This window comes from Miniopterus schreibersii (genome assembly GCF_964146895.1).
Source record: "Miniopterus schreibersii genome assembly, chromosome: 15".
Classification (NCBI taxonomy): Eukaryota; Metazoa; Chordata; class Mammalia; order Chiroptera; family Miniopteridae; genus Miniopterus; species Miniopterus schreibersii.
The window spans coordinates 25485806-25506553 of record NC_138115.1 but is presented as its reverse complement, the minus strand read 5'-3'; the positions used below and the strand labels follow the sequence as shown (position 1 = coordinate 25506553).

General features: G+C 49.5%; 1 long non-coding RNA gene across 5 annotated transcripts in view; it reads right to left on the bottom strand.

Moving 5' to 3' along the window:
- Nucleotides 1-20748, bottom strand: part of LOC308567470 — a 132449-nt gene that overhangs the window by 57271 nt on the left and 54430 nt on the right. Inside the window, exon 1 of one of the 5 annotated variants that reach the window (XR_014000312.1) lies at nucleotides 11774-11863. The exons of the other annotated variants lie outside the window; for them this stretch is intronic. This is a non-coding gene — a long non-coding RNA (uncharacterized lncRNA). Of the gene's footprint in view, nucleotides 1-11773; nucleotides 11864-20748 lie in introns of those variants that run through there. 5 annotated transcript variants of the gene reach the window in all.

Here is a 20748-nt window from a genome sequence, read left to right as displayed (position 1 = left end):
CCAACAAATGGCTATTCTAATTTATTTCTCAATTGAATTATTTCATAATATATGTGGGTTACCCAAAAATGTCCCTGTTATAAATCACACGACGATCAACATTCTTGTATGTAACTCTCTGTGCATATTCCTTCTTATTTCCTTAATGCAAAGTGTTGAAGGAGAGGGAAGAAATGTCTGTAAAGCAACGTTGCTACATTAGTGTTCGTGACTGTTTTGATTGGTTTCTCAGCTCTCCTATTCCACACACACCTTAAATCCCTTATTAACCCAAATCAGTTTCTACTGCATGTAAGAATTGCTTGTTTCTAAAAGGTGCATTCTGAGAAAAGTTATATGTTGTTTCACAGCAAGGCTTAGAATTTTAATAACTGTGTCATCTATAGAATAGTTCCTAAGTATACGTGAAAAAGTAACAAATGTACAATTGGAATCTTTTTCATTAACCTTTAAACTTAGCGCTTTATCAGTATGTGGTTTAGTTAGAAGCTTCCTTTATAATTCATTCTGAACCTGTTTTTAACTTAAAAAATTTGAAGTACACACTTAAAGGAACTTTGGCCAAAATGTTCATTCATAATGCATGATGCCTTTCCTTCACTTGAAATTTAAAACTATATGTTTAAATGATATTATTGAAAAGAGCGACCTTTAAACTACAATTATTTTCATTACTTTAAATTCCTCTCTGATTGCAGTCAGGATACATAGATATATTCTTTGCATTAATAATCAATGTGTACATGCTAGTTTGTGTTCTGCTTCAGTTACTCTAGTAGTTTTGCATTCACATTTCTCTGTGTCAGTACTGTGAAAAAAGTTATTTTAAATGACAGTAACAGTTCACGTTTACGAAGCATCATTCCAAGCACTGTGCTAGGACTTTGCATGATCACATTCCATCCTCACAACAACCCTCTGAGTCAGGTGCAATTATTATGATCATTTTCCAGTTTGGGAAACTGAGGGTCAGAGAGGTTAGGTCATTGCCCAAGGTCAATATGCAATGTAAGGGGCAAAACTGTCTCAGAGTGAGGTGTGTGATTGATGACATGGGTAAGAACTACACTCTACTGATGTTGTCACTTAAACTGGTCACCCTTTATTTTCATGGACTCCACAGATAAAGAGAAGACGCAGGAAAAGTTAATTGAAGAGGCAGTAGAATAACTGCTGGCCGAGATAAAGTCTACCAAAGAGAAGACAGTCGAAGAGCTGCAGGCCCCACTAAAGTCAACGAAAAAGACAGTAGAAGAGCTGCAGGCCAAGATAAATTCGACCAAAGAGGAGCTGAAAGCCCTGTTGGAGAAGCAGTGGCTGCCTCAGGTGAGCATGGGGAACACACGCCAGGAGGCTCGGTTGTGGGCAGCCCCGGAGACCTGGGGTGCACATGTGTCCCACAGGCCTAAGTACTGGCTGGTCTCCAGGAGCTGGGAGGCCGAGCTCAGGGGGCATCTTCACAGATGTGACAGACGTCTTTCGGGAGTTTGGAAAGAAAAATTCTATTATATTGTCAGGCTTATCCTGCCAAAAGTGCAGCAGGGAGTTGAAGGTTCCTGCATTATTCAGCACCCTGGAAAGGCATTTGAATGTCAAATTTAATTGCTTACACTACACTCGTAGCTTTTTGAGGACAAAGAATGGGTCCTATTCTGGAAGCTCCAGAATCCAGCCCAGAGGAGGTTCTCTGTAAATATTTGAACAATGAAGGTACCTAATCTTGTCTCACTCATTCCTTCATGTATTCCTTCACCATTCATGCTCTCAGCACACGTGTATTGAGCATCAACAGTGCCAGGCATTGTGAGGATAGAAAGACAGGAGAGGCATGATCTCCAGCCTCAAGGGAAATGAAGGTTCAGGTAAAACTTGGCCACTTTAAATCCATACAATGGGGACTCTGAGACGGATGTTCTATGGGTCTCCATGGTGACCTGCATGGACAAGGGGCCCTAGAAGTTTCTCAGAAAATATTTGCCATAATGCAGTATTAACAATTCTGGGGGGGAGGGGCGGTTATAGTTTTCTGTAGTGACCCGCCCCTCCCCTCCTAAACGTTTCCCCAGAGTGGTCAGGGGTGGTTTGTGGAAAGTAAGATGCTGCTTCACCATAGGGACCTCATGCTCCTAACCCCCAGCTCCCAGGCCCCCTTCCTGAGCTCAGCTAAACTCCCCGGCGCCCTCCCTCCCCGACACGGCGCTGCCTCACTGGACACCCGTAGACAGGTATCGATTTGAATTTGGGGTTGTTCAGAATCCGCCTCATCAAGGGTCAAAGGGTTGCTTCCGGTTAGCAAATTCTGAGTGTTGATAAATGTAGACATGACTTTTACCGTCGGTGCTTTCCTTTGAACTTGGGCCACATTCTGCTGAACTGGGACACCCCTTTTTGTTTTTGTCTTTCCCCCAAGGATTGCTTATGTGCTCATGCCTGTGTGTCTCACTGCTGTCTCCTCTCGCCTGACAGTTTATTACTTTACTTTTATGAAAGTACAGGAGCCAAACTGGATACAAAGTTTTCAGAGTAGTTGGATAATTGTTTTGTTGGTGTGTTTTTTAAATTCTGAGGGAAAACCTCAGTTAAGATTCCAGTTAGAGTGACTGTGAAAAGCACTGTAAGACAGGTTGTCTTCCGCTCTCCCCTGGAACCTGCTCGTCCCGTGCGCGGCCTGAGCTCTCAGGAGACCCCGGTGAAGGGGAACATGGGCTTGTGGGGATGTTCCAGGTGTGGGGATATCTAAGGAGGGCAGGCTGGCGTTTGTGGGCGGGTAAGGTGTGCCCTCTGCCACAGCTCAGGATGTAAAAGACCGAATCATGATTAGATCTCTGTGTAAATTAAATTATGCCCTGGCCTTTTCACAGCCTCAGGCCTCTGCAGGATGAGTTCAGGGAGCGACAGGCACAGGAGGAGATTCCAGCCCTGAGGGAGAAGGTGGAAATTGAGGTGAGCTGATCCCCCAGGCCTTTCTTCCCAGAGCCTGCCCAAAACCATGTTGGCTTCTAACCAAGCCTCTCATTTTTGCTCTGTGGTTTTGGGAAAGTTGAAAAACATCAGGATCTATATTTTGAGACCTCCTGCCAACACATGACAGCATAGAATGGGGTTCTTGGGGGGCTCAGTGAGGCTGCTGATATGCGTGTGTGCAGTGTCACGTTTGCCTGGGATCTTTTCAAAATGCACACAGCATGTCTCCTGTTCCAGCCCTTGCCCTCCTTTTGACTCCCACCCAGTTCAAAACAACTCTTAGAAAGTGTGACGACCTATGGGACTTGAAGATATGTGGGATGGATCCTGTGGTGGGTGGCAAATATTTCACCACTGTCGCTATGGAACTAGAAAATCTTTTATTTGTAGCATTTGCTGTTTTCTGTGATGTAAATAGTCCCACCATGGCCGATTTCATGCTACCACTTGAGGTCAACAAACATGGAATTGGGGATTTGTGTCTAATCTGCTCTCGTGAGCTGGTTGGAGGTGGCTCTGGCCACCACTGGATGCGTCAGCACAGTCCAGTTATGTGTGGTCTGTGTCACCGGTAATTAGCTCCACGTCAAGGAAGGGCCTTTGGCAGTCAGTAATCATGCTGTCCTTCTGTCTCTCCTCTGCAAGGTTGTTGAGAAAGAGCTTCGTGGCTAATAGTCAGCAGTAAAGTGTTTCCACCGCTGGGCGTTTCACCAGCCTCACATTAAAAAGCCATCTTTTTCTATGAAGTCTGTTCACATCCTTTGCCTAGTTTCACATCTTTTGCCTGTTTCTCTATTGATTTCCTTACCAATTCCTGAATTCCCATAAGGCCTGGAAATGAACACAAACGGTTGTTGTTGTGGCCATTATCCAGTTTTCTATTGGTCTTTCAATGCTGTTTAACAGGATCTTGGCCATACACTTTGAATAATGTTTATGTAGTCAAAGTTTTCAAATTATTAATCTTGTGTTTATGGCCATTTTGAGATTAGAAGAAAATTTCTGTTTTCTTTCACTACTTTTATGGCTTTATGTATTTATTTATCATTCATTTGGCAGATTATGAACAGGGCGGGAAAAGCCAAGTGCCTTACTGGAGTCCACACAGGGCATGGATAGTACCAGGGGTGAGATCAACCCTAGCCTGGCAGGGGAACGCAAAGCCTGTGTGCACTGTGTTCTCAGACATAATTTCTTAACGAGCAGCCTTTTCATGAGTTAACAGCCTCTGATGCGGTGGTCAGATACACTCGTGTGATGACAGGCACTCACTAAGCTCCGTCTCCGAGACCTGGCCCAGTGCCTCTTCACCTACTGCTCACGATTCTCTGCCCCATCCAGGCTCACCTGCCCTTCTGAGCCCCAGGTCCGTGCTGAAGGGCATCTTTCCCCAGATGTCCCCCGCATGGCCTCAGGTCCTCGCCATGGTTCTGATAGTGCCCTGCACACGGCTTCCATGGGCTGAGCACCCACTGCCACTGTCTAGCCCCCTCTTTGTGTACCTGCACCCCTTGCTGTTTCTGCTTTTCTGTCCTCCCAGCCATGCCTCACCCAGGTAACATTCCTACCCTCTTCCCGCTGCTTTTCTTTTCACTGTTCACCCCCACAACACGAGGCTCTTCACTGCTGTGGCCATTGTGGTCTGGTGCAGAGGTTTCTTCCTTATGTTACCAGAACCCATGTTTGTAAATATTTCAGTTAGGAATGTATTGGCTAAACAGAACACAATAGACCCCTAGGGTGTGTTTTGTATTTCTGTATTGTCACACCAATAGCGGTGACTGTTGCTGGCCTCAATTTTGCAGCAAAATTATACATCAGCAACTCAGACTCTGGGTCTCTTTTTATCATCTTCCGAATGTTTCGTTTTCTCGTGTTTGACGCTCATAGTTTCAGGATGGATGCCATGGCCCCAACTATCAGAACCATATCCAGTTGGGAAAGTTAATGAAAAGGTCAAATCCTGAGACTTCTCCTTCTACTCTGTTGGTCTCAGCTGTGTCAGTTGGGAGAGTTAATGAAAAGGCCAAATCCTGAGACCTGCCTCTACTCTGTTGGTCTCAGCTGTGTCAGTTGGGAAAGTTAATGAAAAGGTCAAATCCTGAGACCTGCTTCTATTCTGTTGGTCTCAGCTGTGTCAGTTGCGAGAGTTAATGAAAAGGCCAAATCCTGAGACCTGCCTCTACTCCCTTGGTCTCAGCTGTGTCAGTTGGGAAAGTTAATGAAAAGGTCAAATCCTGAGACCTGCTTCTATTGTGTTGGGCTCAGCTGTGTCAGTTGGGAGAGTTAATGAAAAGGCCAAATCCTGAGACCTGCGTCTACTCTGTTGGTCTCAGCTGTGTCAGTTGGGAAAGTTAATGAAAAGGTCAAATCCTGAGACTTCTCCTTCTATTCTGTTGGTCTCAGCTGTGTCAGTTGGGAAAGTTAATGAAAATGTCAAATCCTGAGACCTGCTTCTATTCTGTTGGTCTCAGCTGTGTCAGTTGGGAAAGTTAATGAAAAGGCCAAATCCTGAGACCTGCCTCTACTCTCTTGGTCTCAGCTGTGTCAGTTGGGAAAGTTAATGAAAAGGTCAAATCCTGAGACCTGCTTCTATTCTGTTGGTCTCAGCTGTGTCAGTTGGGAGAGTTAATGAAAAGGCCAAATCCTGAGACCTGCCTCTACTCTGTTGGTCTCAGCTGTGTCAGTTGGGAAAGTTAATGAAAAGGTCAAATCCTGAGACCTGCTTCTATTCTGTTGGTCTCAGCTGTGTCAGTTGGGAGAGTTAATGAAAAGGCCAAATCCTGAGACCTGCCTCTACTCTGTTGGTCTCAGCTGTGTCAATTGGGAAAGTTAATGAAAAGGTCAAATCCTGAGACCTGCTTCTATTCTGTTGGTCTCAGCTGTGTCAGTTGGGAAAGTTAATGAAAAGGTCAAATCCTGAGACCTGCCTCTATTCTGTTGGTCTCATCTGTGTCAGTTGGGAAAGTTAATGAAAAGGTCAAATCCTGAGACCTGCCTCTATTCTGTTGGTCTCAGCTGTGTCAGTTGGGAAAGTTAATGAAAAGGTCAAATCCTGAGACCTGCTTCTATTCTGTTGGTCTCAGCTGTGTCAGTTGGGAAAGTTAATGAAAAGGTCAAATCCTGAGACCTGCCTCTATTCTGTTGGTCTCATCTGTGTCAGTTGGGAGAGTTAATGAAAAGGTCAAATCCTGAGACCTGCTTCTATTCTGTTGGTCTCAGCTGTGTCAGTTGGGAAAGTTAATGAAAAGGTCAAATCCAGAGACTTCTGCTTCTATTCTGTTGGGCTCAGCTGTGTCAGTTGGGAAAGTTAATGAAAAGGTCAAATCCTGAGACTTCTGCTTCTATTCTGTTGGTCTCAGCTGTGTCAGTTGGGAAAGTTAATGAAAAGGTCAAATCCTGAGACTTCTGCTTCTATTCTGTTGGTCTCAGCTGTGTCAGTTGGGAAAGTTAATGAAAAGGTCAAATCCTGAGACTTCTGCTTCTATTCTGTTGGTCTCAGCTGTGTCAGTTGGGAAAGTTAATGAAAAGGTCAAATCCTGAGACTTCTGCTTCTATTCTGTTGGTCTCAACTGTGTCAGTTGGGAGAGTTAATGAAAAGGCCAAATCCTGAGACCTGTCTCTACTCTGTTGGTCTCAGCTGTGTCAGCTGGGAAAGTTAATGAAAAGGTCAAATCCTGAGACCTGCTTCTATTCTGTTGGTCTCAGCTGTGTCTCATGGGTAGCTATAACTGTAGGGAAACCTAGGAAGTGAGTCATCTCTTTAATAGTGTCTGGAATAGAGTTAGCAAAGCAAGAAAGAGATGGATGAGCCATTAGCCAGAAGGTAATAGGAAGCCACTCATATTAAGCAGGAGAGGGGATCCGTTGTGTTTGTCAACAGGGCGTCTCCCAGAGCTCCAGGTAGGGAGCAGCTGGGTGTGGGAGGAACCTGGGACCAGAGACAGGAACACGGTCAGGAGCTTCCCTCTGCTGCCTGTCTTGCTCCTTTCTCCACATCTACTTCTAGTTTTCAATTGAGACTCTGAGGACCAGCTTCCATTCCTTATGTGTTACACATGACAAAACAAAGAAGGACACACACAAACCAAGAAACCCCAACCCAAGAGCAGTGGGGTGCCGACAGCTCTTGCCTTCACACATTTGCAGTCCAGGATTCTCTGCCCAGACCCGGACAGCCAGCTTTGGCTGTGGCGTGGGGCCACACTGTCACATGTGGCTGCCCTGTCCACGTGGACTGAGGGAGAAGCAGCACTTTCTGGAAAGGGGGTTTGAGCAGATAATTCAGTGACTGTCCCCATATGCCTCCATCCACCTAGGGGGCACTCAGCTCAGATGTCCACAGTACAGGATGGGCACCTACCTGGCCCTGGCTGTTTCCACCCATTGTACCAAGACTACTGACTGTGTGCCTGTCCCACTCTGCTTCCATGGGGCTCCGACCTTCAACCAGTCTTGCCTCCCCACCATGGGAAAATAAAGCATGGTTCCATTCAGATTGCTGCCATTCAGCCTCGGTGCCATCCCCTCACATACGGAAGGCAGGAGGTGTGTGGGTTTGGGCCGGTGTACTGTGAGCACCCTCCAGTTCTAAGGGGGGCGTGTGGAAGCAGTGGCTGTCCCTTATTCACGGTGCTAGGCAGAGTGACTCCTTGAGCAGAGGTCCCTGCTGGCTGTAACCCGCTCTCGTTTTCATCTTTGCAGAGCCAGACGGTGTGTCACAGGAAGGAGGAGGGTAAGTCTGCATGGGATGGTCTGTGTCATGCCTGGCGGTTGTCCTGGCTTCTTCCCTTTCCTGCCCCACACCACTCGATATATAGGATGGGGGTGAAGGTGTATGGGGTCAGGCTCTCTGGCTGGGCGAGGGAGGGTAAGAAGACCTTTGCTTCTGGGACAGACAGGGCTCCTCCTTGTAGCAGCAGGGTTTCTTGCCTGGCCTGGTCTTCTCTGGAGGGAGGTGGAGAAGTGGGGAAAGGAAAGGATCCTTGGGAAAGTGATCGATGGAGCAGAGCCCATGAACCCGTTCTTTCTAATTCACCTTGCCTGTGGTTTAGGCCATGGACCTTTGCCTGTTCCCAATGTATAGCAAATTCATCCCGAACCTATATGACTGTGGCAGGTTTGGAATATCACTTGTTTTGGGGGGGCTCTGGTGTGCTGTGCTGGGGTTTGTGTGCACGTGAGTGTGTGAGTGTGTAATGGAGTGCAGGTGCTAGCATGTAAAGGCAGGCCATAAGACAGGGCGGTGCTGTTGCTTGGAGAACTTGACCAGCTGCTTATGAAACTGGCCCCTTTTACTCCACTCTGCTTCCCTTGTCCTAACCCTAGAGCTACCCCTCTGCCTTTTCTTGCAATCCCACAGTCTCCCCCAATGTCCTGCCTTGAGGCTCCACATTTCTTTCCCAGTCTTGCAACCAGTTCAGAGAGGCACTGTTCCTATGGCCCCGAGCTTCCCAGGGTGGGGGCTGGATGTGTGCCATGTGCTTCGCCAAGCACTTCAGGTTCCTGGTCTCATTACCTGATCCCCATGGTTTCAATGTAGCATGGGCATTAACATCCTCACCTGTGAGGTGAGGACACTGAGGCCGAGAGAGTTTCAAGGACTGGCCAAGGGGAGCTCAGCTAGAGAGGGGCAGGGCTGGCCTGTGAACTCTGCTCCTTCTGCCTCCAGATCCCGTGGTTGTGACCACCGCTCCATCCCACCTGTTGCTGGGATGGATGACTAGAGGGCTCACTTTTTCCGACTAGCGCCCACATGCAGTCCCACCTTTTCTCTAAGTCTCAGATGGGTCCTGGGCATTGGAGGCACTAAATGCTCCTTCTCCTCAGGGAGCTGTGGGGGCCCGAAGGCTGTGGACACGGAGAAGGGCTCTTCCAAGGGAGGCAGGCCCTCATTTTCTTCCCTGGTGTCCAAGGCTGAGAACAGATTTGCAGCCCTCTCCATTCGTCAAACTGTAGCTCCTTAATTGTGCCTGGCCACCTGAACCTGGGTGAAGGGAACTAGGGCCTGAAGGCAGAGGGGTGTGCAGTGAGAAGCAGGTCTCCCGACTCCCAGGCTGCTGGGCTCCACCTCTGCTCAGTCGGGCTGGAGCGGGATCTGAGAATCTGCGTTTCTAGTGAGTTGCCAGGTGCAGCCGGTGCTGTGGCTCACACGGGGAAAACCAATGCTCCAGAACAGTTGGTTCTCAGGCTTGGCTGTTTGCTAGAAGATCTGGGAGTTTACAAAATAAATATTAAGGCCTGGGGCCCACCCTCAGAGACTCTGATGAAATTAGCTTGGGATGGGGCCCAGGTGATTCAGACATACAGCCAAGTTGGAGTTGACCACCCTCCACTGTGACATTTTTGAGTGTTTTCCGCTGTGTCCCCGGCACCCAGCACTGGCCTGTTCACACTCACGTTACTTGTCAGTAAATGTCCCTTGAGTGCATCAAAGGGCTGGTCCAGCTCCAAGTGCAGGGTCTCCCCTCTCTCCCCCCACTGGACCAGAAGAGCTGTTCTCCGTGCTCCCTGTCTCACCCTGGACTGTCCCTTGGTAGCAAATTTCTTGTAATTCCTAATTGTGTTACACTCTGGGTCAGTACATCTTAAGGTGTGTTCTGTGGCTCACCTCTATCAGCATCATCTGGGCAAATTAAAATGCAGATTGCAGAGCCATTCCCCAGACCTATGGAACCAGACTCTGGAGGGTGGGACCAGGGAATGTATGTGGCTTTTGAACCCTGTGATCCAGATGTTACTGCAACTGGAGGGAGAGCACCTGAACTCAACAGTAAAGTTGAAGAGAGCATGGACCCATCTATCCTGTGCACTATTTTATCCCCTTAAAGGGGACAGAATTTGACATAGCTCTGGGAAGAGGGCGTCAGGTGGCGCCAGTATTAGGCTGGAGCTGGCAGTGACAGGGCCTGGGATCTGGGATCAGAATGGAGTCAGGAAACAAGCTGCTGCCAGGACTCAAGTGCCTGACAAAAGCCTGGAGCCCCGAGTTTTCTCTGGGAGCAGGACTGAGCCCATCTCAGAGGTCCAGACTGGAAGGGAAAAGAATCCTTAATGTGGGCAGGGGTCTGAGGTGGTGGTGCCCAGGAACAGAAACAACAATTTGTGACCCAGGGATGGACACTGGGACAGTGTCCTTGAGCTCATGGGTGGGAGCCCGAGCACACGGGGTGAGCATGAGCCAGGTGGGTGCTGTGGGGCTGTGGGAACACAGGTTCCGGGCACCAGACTGACCTTGTTGAGTGCCGTGTGCTGCAGAGCTGGAGGACTCCTTGGACGAACGGGAGAAAGTTCTGGAAGCTCCGAAGGGAAAACGCAACTAACTGAAGCGAAGCAAGCGAGCCCTGCATCACACCATTCCAGACAGAAGGGTAAGCAAGGGGGTAAAGAAAGTAAGTTCTTAAACTGACAAGGCACGATCGTTCCTTACATTCTAAGCTTGTTCGTCTTATTTGTTCAAACAGGGGCACCTTTGGTGTCTAGGAATATAAACCCAGAAGGCTTCTGCCCCCAGGTCTCGGTGGCAGTGTGGTCTCTTTCCTCTGTTTCCTCCAATGGTCACTTCAGGTGCCACCCTGAGTCCGGACCTCTCCGTGCTCTCTACTCATTGGTTACTTTCTTCTGGGTCTCTGTTTCTGACAAAGGGAATTGAATTGGCTCAGTCTGGCTTCTCGGTGGGTCCCTTGGGCTAAGTGTCCATCATCGGTGGCACACGTGGCCACACACACTCAGCAGGTGGCTGTGGATGAGCAGGGCCTGAAAGCTCTGTGTGGTACAAATTGGGATTTGAGTGCTGTCGCTCCCTCGTGCCCGTGCTTAACCAGAGCATGCATATTAGCGTTAAAGGCAGCAATGGAATCTGTTATTTAATAAAAACACGCCTGGTCACTAAAGGAGCCGGGAATCCCGTCCTTGAAAATACTATCTGTGTGGACTAAGATGAGAACAAAAACGGGCTCCTAGTTTACTTTAGTGACGCTGTTCTAATCTTTGACTCTTTTCAGCTCCTGCTAAAGCTGACGCTGGCCCTAAGTTCAGGCTTGATTAGAACATTTATCTCTAACCTTGAATGAACCCTCATGCTGGACTTAGATGCCTCCCAAGCCGGAGCTCCCGCGGGCTCTGGGTAGATGTGAAAAGCCCAAGCAGCTTTCAGTAGGTCTCAGAGGGGACCTGGCATTTGTTTTTCGCAGTAGTTTTTCAAACGTTGTTAGTCACAGAGGACAAGGTGTCTGGCATAAGGATAGTGCCTGGGGGACAAAAAGGAGCAAGGCAGGGTCTCCGGTGCTGGATTCAGTCTGCTGGTGGAAAGGCAAGGCCCGGCTGAGCCCCGGCGCTGTGGTTGGGGCATTGTGCACAGTCCCTTTCTGTCCTCTTGCTGTGCGAGTTTTGCGGGTCTCCCAGGCCCTAAACCAGCGCACTTTCAGCAGCGGGTGAAGCTGCTGCTGGCCCTGCTCTGACACTCATCTCCCCCTGGCCCTGGGAGCACCTGGCACTGACCACAGTGGCTCCCGGGCCAGCAGCAGGTTTAGAGGCTTAGGGAAGGGGCTGCAGGGGAGCCCTCTCTCCAAAGGGGATCTTCTGTCTCTCTAGGATGCGAGGGTAATGCCCACTGTGACTCTGAGCTACCACAAGAAGGTACAGCCGGTGAGGAGGGAAGAGAAGTCTCCTCATTTTCTGAGTCCGAGGGAAAAGCTGGTCAGGAAAGCCCCCGGCGGAGAGGAGGCGGAACAGAACAAGGCCTCAGTGCCCCAGCCAGGGAGGAAGGTTTCAGGTAAGCTGAGGAGAGGGCTTGCCCAGGGGCCGTCACCTGGGAGGGCCTGGCTTTGTTTGCACATGAGGTGGGTGGCTGTAAGGGTGAGATGGTTGGGTCCTCACGGTGACTCAGTCTGAAGATTTCTGTGGGGGAAACAGAGGGAGGGCTGGGGTGGGGTGGGGTGGGCACCTGGGTCCCTGATGGTTGCAGAGGAGAGCCAGCCAGAGCTTGTGGGCAGCGGAACTCTCCTGCTCAGATCTGCTCTTTCCTGGGCAGCTTAGCTCTGCACAGCTTTGCTGACTCTGACTGTGGGTGAACTTCGTGCTCAGAGGGAGCAGCTTCCCGGGTGCCTGGCTCTGTGACCCAGGCCTGGGAGCTGGGCTGCAGGCAGAGGCGAACAGCAGTCAATGGACACTCTGTTCTGACCAGGGGTTGGTGAGTGGCTGGGGCAGTTCTGCCTGAGGACGAATCCTTCCTTAGCTCAGCCCTGTTCCTTGCCTGGGGTCTCAGCTGCTTCTTTGCCCCTGAGGCTCACTACAAGGGAAGGCCGGGTGGTTCTTGTGGAAGATTCAAGGAGGTGGGCAAGGACCGTCCAGTCTCTGTCCTCAAGGAACTTCAGGAGCAAGGGAACTTGTCTTCCTAATTTCAAGAGCCTCCCCAGTGCTAACAGCCATCCGAAAGCTCACGGACATTTACTTGGACAAGTACAAAATGGGTGTTTTATGTGTAAAAGGGATGACATTTTATGTAAAAGTGTCAAAAAGATAACACAACAGTTGGTAGGCGAAGATGGTTAAATTGTATCCAAATAGGGGAAACTCTGTCCTGTGGAGTTCAAATTTTTGGCCTTAACATTTCTAAGGAAAGGACAGTTGTTAGTCTTGCACAGAAATCGCAGAAGAAGGGTATTAGTCCTGGTTGCTAAGCCGCCTTTCACACTTCAATTTAAGTTCTCAGCCCTGTGCCTCTAATGCTCACTCATTCCACTCATTCATTGAGTGCTGTTTACTGAGGTTGATGTGTGCCAGGACCTGCCACCTTAGCTAGGAAACCAGTGGGGACTAGTGATGGGATGGAGCCAAATACAGGGTGGTGGGAGCTCTGAGGAGAGAGGGGACAGGCAGTTAGGGAAGGTGATGGAAGCGCCTCCTAGTCCCCGCTTCCAAGAGAAGGGAAAGGCGTCCTGCTATTCCAGGTGCCACCCTCCCCTGCAGCCCTGGCCCTGTAGTCCTGAAGCAAGAGTGAGAGTCCACCCCCCAACCCCACCTCTCTTCCCTTCCCTAGTCCTGAGGTCCTGCCTTCTCCAGCGCAGGTCACTGTGAGGTGACACTGTTTTCATAGCACTTTGTAGACCTCCTTGCCAGCACTTGCCCACAAGCTCTCTGTCTAGGGACCACGCGGAGCTGTATAAATGCTCACCTCCTGTCTCTGCTCACACTGGGCTGCTTTTGTTTTGGGGCAAAGCTGTGGGATGTAGAAAGGCAGTGGCAAGAGGCCTAGATTTGGGGCGACCAACATCCTGGGTTTGTATCTGCCTCTCGCTTCCATGGAATCATGGGCCTTGATCGAGGCTCTGAATCTCTGGAGGCCTCAGTAAAGTTGGGAAACAGTCCTCTCTGAAGGCGTCTGGGCTAAAGGACATTGTAAGTAAAGTGCTCAGCTGGTGTCTGTGCCTCGCACTGCAGCTTTTATTGTTATTAATTCCTCTCAGCACGTTTGTCTTCCCCTTCTCTTCACTTCACACTTTCCTGGAAGGTCCGTTCTGAGTAACCGAGCTCTCTGAGATCAGTGTCTTTCAGCGTTTGACCCTGAACCACATACAGTAAGAAAGTCATTGTACACTGTTACTCAGTCCACATAGGCTTCGTCAACAGTCTTTGCTCCAACTCCCTGTGATGAGCTGTATCTCCTCTCTCCGTGAAAGAGAAATGCTGATTTTGGATCCCTCTCTCTCCAATGAGTCCTGATGCCATTGGAAAATGAGGGCTGTGCCTAACTGCCTGCCTTTAGCACTGAAGCCACAGGCCTAGTCCCAGGAGGAAAGTGTGGATCTTCATGGCCCATGTGGTCCTCTGGGGACCTCTGGGGACAACAGGGTCTTCCTGCAAAGCTGAGGAAGGGGTGTGGATAATGTGTGGGGGGAGGTGGAGAGTAAGGGAGTGAGTGGCAGACCCACTGGGCTCCTCTTTAGATCTACTGACTCCTATGTGTCTCCTGGAATGATGACATGGCCCTGGAATACCAGCCACTCTCCTGGTCTCTGATAAAACTGTGGGTCCCTGCCCTGAATCTGGCCAGACGTGAAGCACATTACTAAGCTGGCTACTGTGGAATCTTACAACAGAGTAACCTATCCATTTCCGGTGTGTCGGGGCCTCTTTCCGTATCCGCTCTGGCGTGAGAACCCAGATGGGCATTCACTGAACCTCATTCTTGTCTTTGTTTCTAGTCAAAAGCCGAGAGAGCCTTCTGGTCACCAAAGAGGTCCAGTCAAAGACCTCGACGCAACACAAGGCATTGCCATCCAACCTGAGAGAACCCCCCATGTTAATTCCACATTACTATGGCATCAATGACCCTGGCCGTGCCCAGGTGCCCACCCTTAGGGTGACCACCAGAGCACGTGGCAATTTCAGGACCCCAGATTCTCAAGTGCCTTTGATCAGCTGAGCCGCCGACTCTGCACTGTCACTGGGTTTGTGGTTCGGCTCCGGGCCTCAGGCAGCTCTGTTCTGGGCTCCCCACAGGCTTCTCCAGGAAGGAAAGGGGCAGAGACAAGTAAGGGGCTGAGGCGGTTGGGGGGCAATGAATTGGAGATGCCTCAGGTAGGGTCCAACCAGAGTTCCCAAAAGAGACTGAGGTCCTTTGCTCCCAGCAAGACAAACGTCCACTCTCCTGACTCACCTCTTCCCCCAGCCCAGGTTGCCACACTGGAAGGACTGGGTACACAAGTCCAAAGAGAGGAGCTGGCTTGGCTGCTACACTCTAGGGAGACTTCTGGCTGCCTCCTGGGCCCAAGGGAGGGAGTGGGAAGGCTCTGGGAAAACCTAACATGCTTGTAAGTAGTGAAGACTGCCTTTTAAAGTTTTCCTTTCCATGCTTCATCTCTCCTCCTCCATGTCACTGTGGTCCCATTCAGTTCTGAATGGAACTTGAAGAGAGATTCTGGGCAGCGTGCAGCTCCCAAGCCTCCACGAGCTCCAGCCAGGTTACGACCCCAGTCAGAGGACAACTGGGACTTGTCAGACAAAGATCCTTTGGAGGGGAGCTCCCGGGCTCCTTACCACAGCTCACGTACCCGGCCTTATACTGGTGAGTGGTCTGGACCAGTGGGGTAGCCCTTCTGCAGCCCAGATTCCTCCAGGTCCTAGAAATGCCCTTTGAGTTCCTTTGGGTTTTCTGATTGGACAGCTCATTACTGTGCCTTGGGGAGAACAGTCCTCCTTTCCCATTCCGGGAATGGCAGAGATATGGGGAGCAAGATAGAATCTGAGTGGCGTTTATTGTAGCCCTTGTTTTGTCATTGAATTGTTCAACTCTTGGAGGTTGTGGGGAGCCCACTCCTACCTCTCCTCTTCCAGGTACTTAACTGACAGTGACTAAACCAGGTGACCAGGTACACCGAGATCAAAGCCTTGCTCTGTTATTGGTGACAGGGCCCAGTGATGCCTAAGGCATCAGCTTCCTGACAGAGCTGGATTGGTTCCTGAGGCCAGGTGGGGCCTCCCTCTGGATTTGCAGTCTCCCAAATCCAGATCTTGCCCATATTTGCCATGGTCTGGGTCTGCAGAAAAGACCCTAAGCTGGTGGCTTAAACAGGCAGCTGTGGGGACAGTCCAGCTGCTTTCCAAACCCAGTCACTGGTGGGGGGAGAGGGTCTGAGAGAAAAAGGAAGTCAGCATTCCTGACCCTCTCCCAGCTGAAACATGGCCCAGGGGTGTTGCAGTCACTCTGCTTGGCTAGTTCTGTGGGTAGGAGAGGGTAAGAAAGTGTAGGGACACACTGAGAGGGTGTCCCTCTTAAGCTTGGCTAACCCTGGGGGTAGAGCAGGGATTCCCTCCCCCAGGCCATGAGGTAAGGCGTCTGCATAACTGCACCCACCCTTACAGATGTGGAAGCTAAGCCTCTGAGACCTTCAGTTACTCGTTCAAGATCACAGAACCGTGTCATGGAGAATTGATTCTGGGTTATGTCTTTGAAGCTAATGTGCTGGAGTTATTGTGTGTTTTGTTATTTGTAGAATACTTTTTTCCCAGAAAGAACTGCCTTTATCCATTTCCCAGCAGGAAGTGTATCCGCACGGCCTGTTATGCTGCTTGAGTTCATTAGCGCCAGACCAAGGGCTTGTGGTCACCGGGTTAACTATCACCTCAGTTTCCACTAGGTTCAGCGACAATGAACATTTTGACAAATATATTTTCGTGTAACACACAGTTTACCAAAGATAACTTTCTATAACAAAAGAATAGGGGAAGGTGTGGTTTCCCTGCCAACCTTGAGACAGAGGATGACAGCCTCAGAGATTGACAATGAACCCTCACAACAGGCTGCTTCGGATCTCCCCAGGTCATCTTTGGGCCACATTACTCCTTTTGTTTTCACAGGAAAGTTCTTTTTCCTTTTTAGCAAAGAAACTTAGACAGAAATTTAGCTCGTTGATTTAAAGGGCATCACAGAAATGAAGCTAAGCGTTATGGTTAACTGAAATGAATGCAGCCATTGAAGTTGTCACTTTCTATCTAACAGGTTACAATGACAAATTGAGCACTTTCTTCTCAAAACAACTAAATCAACTCCAATTCTTTTAAGATTTTCTAAAAACTACCAGTGGAAAGGTCATTGGCTTCTGGCTTCAGTTGCATTTTCTAGCCCAGGCTGACTTAAGGAATATGAAACAGATAGTTGTGTCTTTCCAAAGCCAGCCTGTGGCTGCCCTGGCATGTGAGCCTAGGCCTGTGCAGTGTGCAAGCCCATGCTGTTAATGGATCCCGCACAAGTTCATCCAGTCCACAGCTTATTTCAGGCCTCCTGATCCATCAGAATCCACCAGACTGAGTCTTTAGAGAAGTGCTGAGGGTCTGAGGGGTCCTCAGGTCCAGTTCCGGCTCTGTCACTTGTTACTTACCTACTTGTCCTTGTGTGAAGGGTTTCTGTTCCTCTGTTGTAAAATGAGGTATCTGGAGAAGATGATGACTGAGGGGTGAGGAACTTTGCCTGGTACATTGTAGGCACTGAAATATTCCCTGAAGGATTGAATCAGGGAGCCAAGGGCTTTTGTAGATCCAAGAGTCTATCCTGCGCTCAGACTTTTGACTCCTAGGAAGCCGAGCTTAGCTCCCTCCTTCTTGCTGATTCCTGAGGCCTGGACATGCACCTCATTTGCCAGGTCACCGGGAGCCATAGATAATGCACATCACTGCTCAGCTCCCTTGCTGCATGGAGTGTGCAGAGAGCACGTCTGGCCTGCAGCCCTCCTGTGCTGAGTCCCATCTAGATCCCTCCCTGTCTCAGTGACGTGGTGAGGGAGGGGGTGCCTGCAGGTCTGTCTTGCAGTTCATGTCCCAGCTGAGCGAGGCCAAAGGAAGGGGCTCCCTGAGCCACCCGCCCAGCCGTGCTGTGAGGTGCGGCTACATTGTCGGGATGCCCAAGGCCTCTCCCTGAGGCACACGTCGCCGGGGGCTTCTCCCTCTCCTCGCCCTGGTCTTTTCGGTCGCCCTTCCTCTGCCTTTGACCCTCTCTGGACTCCCTCTGTCCGCACTGGAGCCTGGACCTCACAGAAGGTCGCGGCCTTCACTCCCTGGGCTTTTCCCTCTGGTTGCCTTGCAGTGAGGCGAGTGCTGGTGATGAGCCGGGAGGAGTGGGAGCAGGCGAAGAAGGTTGCAGAAGGGGCCAGTGTGCCCCTGCCTGGCGCCGCGCCACCGCAGGCTGCCACGACGGAAGGGAAGCCTCAGGTAGGGTGCGGGACTCTGGCAGGTTGCCCTGCAGTTCCCTAAAGGACCAGCTCCAAGTCTGGGCACGTGGGGTGGGCCTGCGGGAGGGTCCAGCGTGTGTCAGCCTTGGCCCCAGCGGGACGTTGGAACTGACCTCACTGTGCAGACAGGGCCGCTTTCAAGTGCTTCCTGTGTCCATGTTAACAATAGAAAACCTTTTGGTTTATGACACAAGCAGCTCCTCGGTAGGTTGTTTCTCCCCTTTCCTGCCTCTGATGGAGCCTGGCCCAGGCTCGCTGCCTGCCTTCCTCGGTAGCTGGTCTCTTCTCCCTCTGGCTCATCCCACAGGGACCCCCCCCTTCCTTCACTCTTGAGGACCCCACACAGGCCCCGTGCCAGTGGACTTCTTCCCACGGGGCGGGTATTGCAGTGGCATCAGACACATCACAGTGGGCGACAGCATACAGTGGGAGGATTTAGACACTTTGTTCTAAATATTCAAGGCCATTCCTCTCACGGAGAATGTCCTGATGGCCTTGTGTCTCTCAGGCTTGAGCCACCGTAATGTTTAGAGCTCAGATGCTCATCGTCCTCCACCATCACCAGAGCCTCCTCACTGCCCCCCGCCCCCCAGGCATGAAGAGCTCCCACATCCTGTCACTTTCTCAGGCAGAAGAGGGGCTCCCTGGATGGCCAATGCTGTCGCCCTGCCATTCAGAAGTTGTGGGCAGTCACAGCTTGGTTCTTGGTAGCATCCATCCCCCGACCCTTGGCTTTTACTCTATATAATCCGTTGGGTTTGTTGTGCAGCTCTTGTGTGTTCTTAATGAGTCCAAAGCATTGAAAAGACATCCCTTCCTTTCCCCACATTGTGAAAGAGCATCCACAGCCCAAAGCAAGAGCAGCCTGATCTGCCATAGTTCTTTCCAAGGAGCTTGAGGAGCAGTGTCTCCCTACTTTCTTCCAAGCCCCCATCTTATCCCCGTGGCCATCCTGCATTTTCTTCTTCCCTTTATCTCATGCAGCTTTCTGATGAGAGTGACGTCGAAGAAATTATTTTGAAAGATGTCCCACGGGACGTGGGCAATGGAAAGAAATCTCAGGGCCCAGAGAAGGATGACGTCAGCAATAGGACCCCTGGCGAACACAAGATCTGTAACTGGTGATGCTGTCCCAGAGGCGGGCTGAGCAGAGGACCCGGCTTTTGTCGGGCTTGGGAAAAACAGCTCAGGTCCCACACCAACTGAAGACACTGCTGGGTGTATGTGTCTTTTTAGAAAAAGGGAAATGGGGGTGGGGGTGAGGGTGGGGCTGGGGCTGAAATAAGCATCTATTTTTTTCTATTAGTATAACTATTATTTGTGCTAGCAATGGACTAATAAACTCTTTTTTTGAAAATGACTTTCAGCCTTGGAAATTCTCTTTTTTGTTTGCTTAACATCTCACAAAAGTGTTTCTCATTTGCAAAACATAATCCAGATTTCAGCTGGCAAAGGGTCACTTAGAAATGGAGTTCCTCTCAGGTTCTAGCCCCAGAATTACATAGTTGGCAGAGAACTTTATATATATTTATAATTTCAGCGGGTTTCATACAAAAGGAATTCCCTTATATAGCCAGAGTAAAATGATCAAAATCAGAAAATTAATACTGATACAATACTATCTAACTTATAGAACTTATTCGGACTTTGCCAGTTGACCTAATAATGTCCTTGACAGCACCACATTGCATTCAGTTATCCTAAATCTTCAGTCCCCTTTAGTTTTTAATATTTCTCAATCTGTCCTCATATTTCATGACCATCATATTCATTAAAAAAAGGCGCCAGATATGTTTCACAATCTTTCTCAATTTTAATTTGCCTGCTGTTTTTCAGGGTTAGATTCAGGTTATGTGTTTTTGGTAGAAATACCATAAAGGTAATATGTGTCATACCAGAACGCACAGGATGTGATTTGTATAGGCCTAGTGATATCACCTTTGAACACTCTGTTAATGTGGTGTCAGCCTGCTATCTCTTGGTTACAATAAGAATCTTTTGGAAAGATACTTTGAGACCATGTAAGTAGTCTCAAAGAATAGACAGCTTGAGACTATGTCAGTGTTATTGGTGGGGTGCTCTGTGTCCCTACTTCATAGTGGAAGTGGGCTTCCTGAGGTGCCAAGGGAAAAAGAATTTCCTGAGGCCCCATGGGAGGAGGAGTGATCGTGGAAAGCTTCCCATCTGTGGAATTAAACCACCGAGTTTTAAGGTCCCATCTCCCTCTCTCTAGCCATGGAAGAAGTCCCATTGTGTCTTCAGCAGGGCTAAGATCAAAGCCATTGCCCAGTTTCTGCTCCGTATTTGCACAGTTCACTCCCTCATCTGGCTAGGTTAGCTTGTGTTCCCAGCTGCAGTCCATTCCGTGTGGCCTTTGCATGGCTGGGGCTACTAATAAGTGACTACTGTCTGGATTATGGATTTACCATACTATAGATATTTAGAGTGTACTCCTCCTACTTCTATAAGAACAAAAGTTTGTTATAAAAGAGTATGCAGTGTTACAGCGGGAGCAGCCTCACACAACTTTAGCAAGTCTCTTGATTGCCTCACTTTTCCTTGTGCTTGATTTAATCTCATGTTATTTTGTATAGTAACCTGCTGTACAGGTTTATAGCCTGTGAGCAACAGACTATGCCATATAGCCTGGTGGGCAAACAGTAGGCTATGCCATCCAGGCTTGTGAAAGAACACCAAGTAGCAGCTGCTGTCCTCAAGAACTAGCACCATATCAAGGGCTCAGTGTTGAGCTCTGTTGCTGACAAGTTGGACATTCAGAGGCAGAGGAGCTAGAGCAGTCTTGGGAAGTGAGCGTCTATGCTGTTGGGCCTGTCTCCTGCTCATGTAACTTTAAGTAAGTTAGCCCTCAATTAATATTTGTTACACGGAGGAAAAAAGATCCAGAAACGACAACTCATGTAGATTAAAAATTAAATGGAAAAAGTTAAACTTAGCAATAATGTAAAAAGCATGGATTCCGGCCCGGCCAGGCGTGGCTCAACAGTTGAGTGTCGACCTAGGATCCAGGCGATCGGGGTTCAGTTCCTGGTCAGGGCAC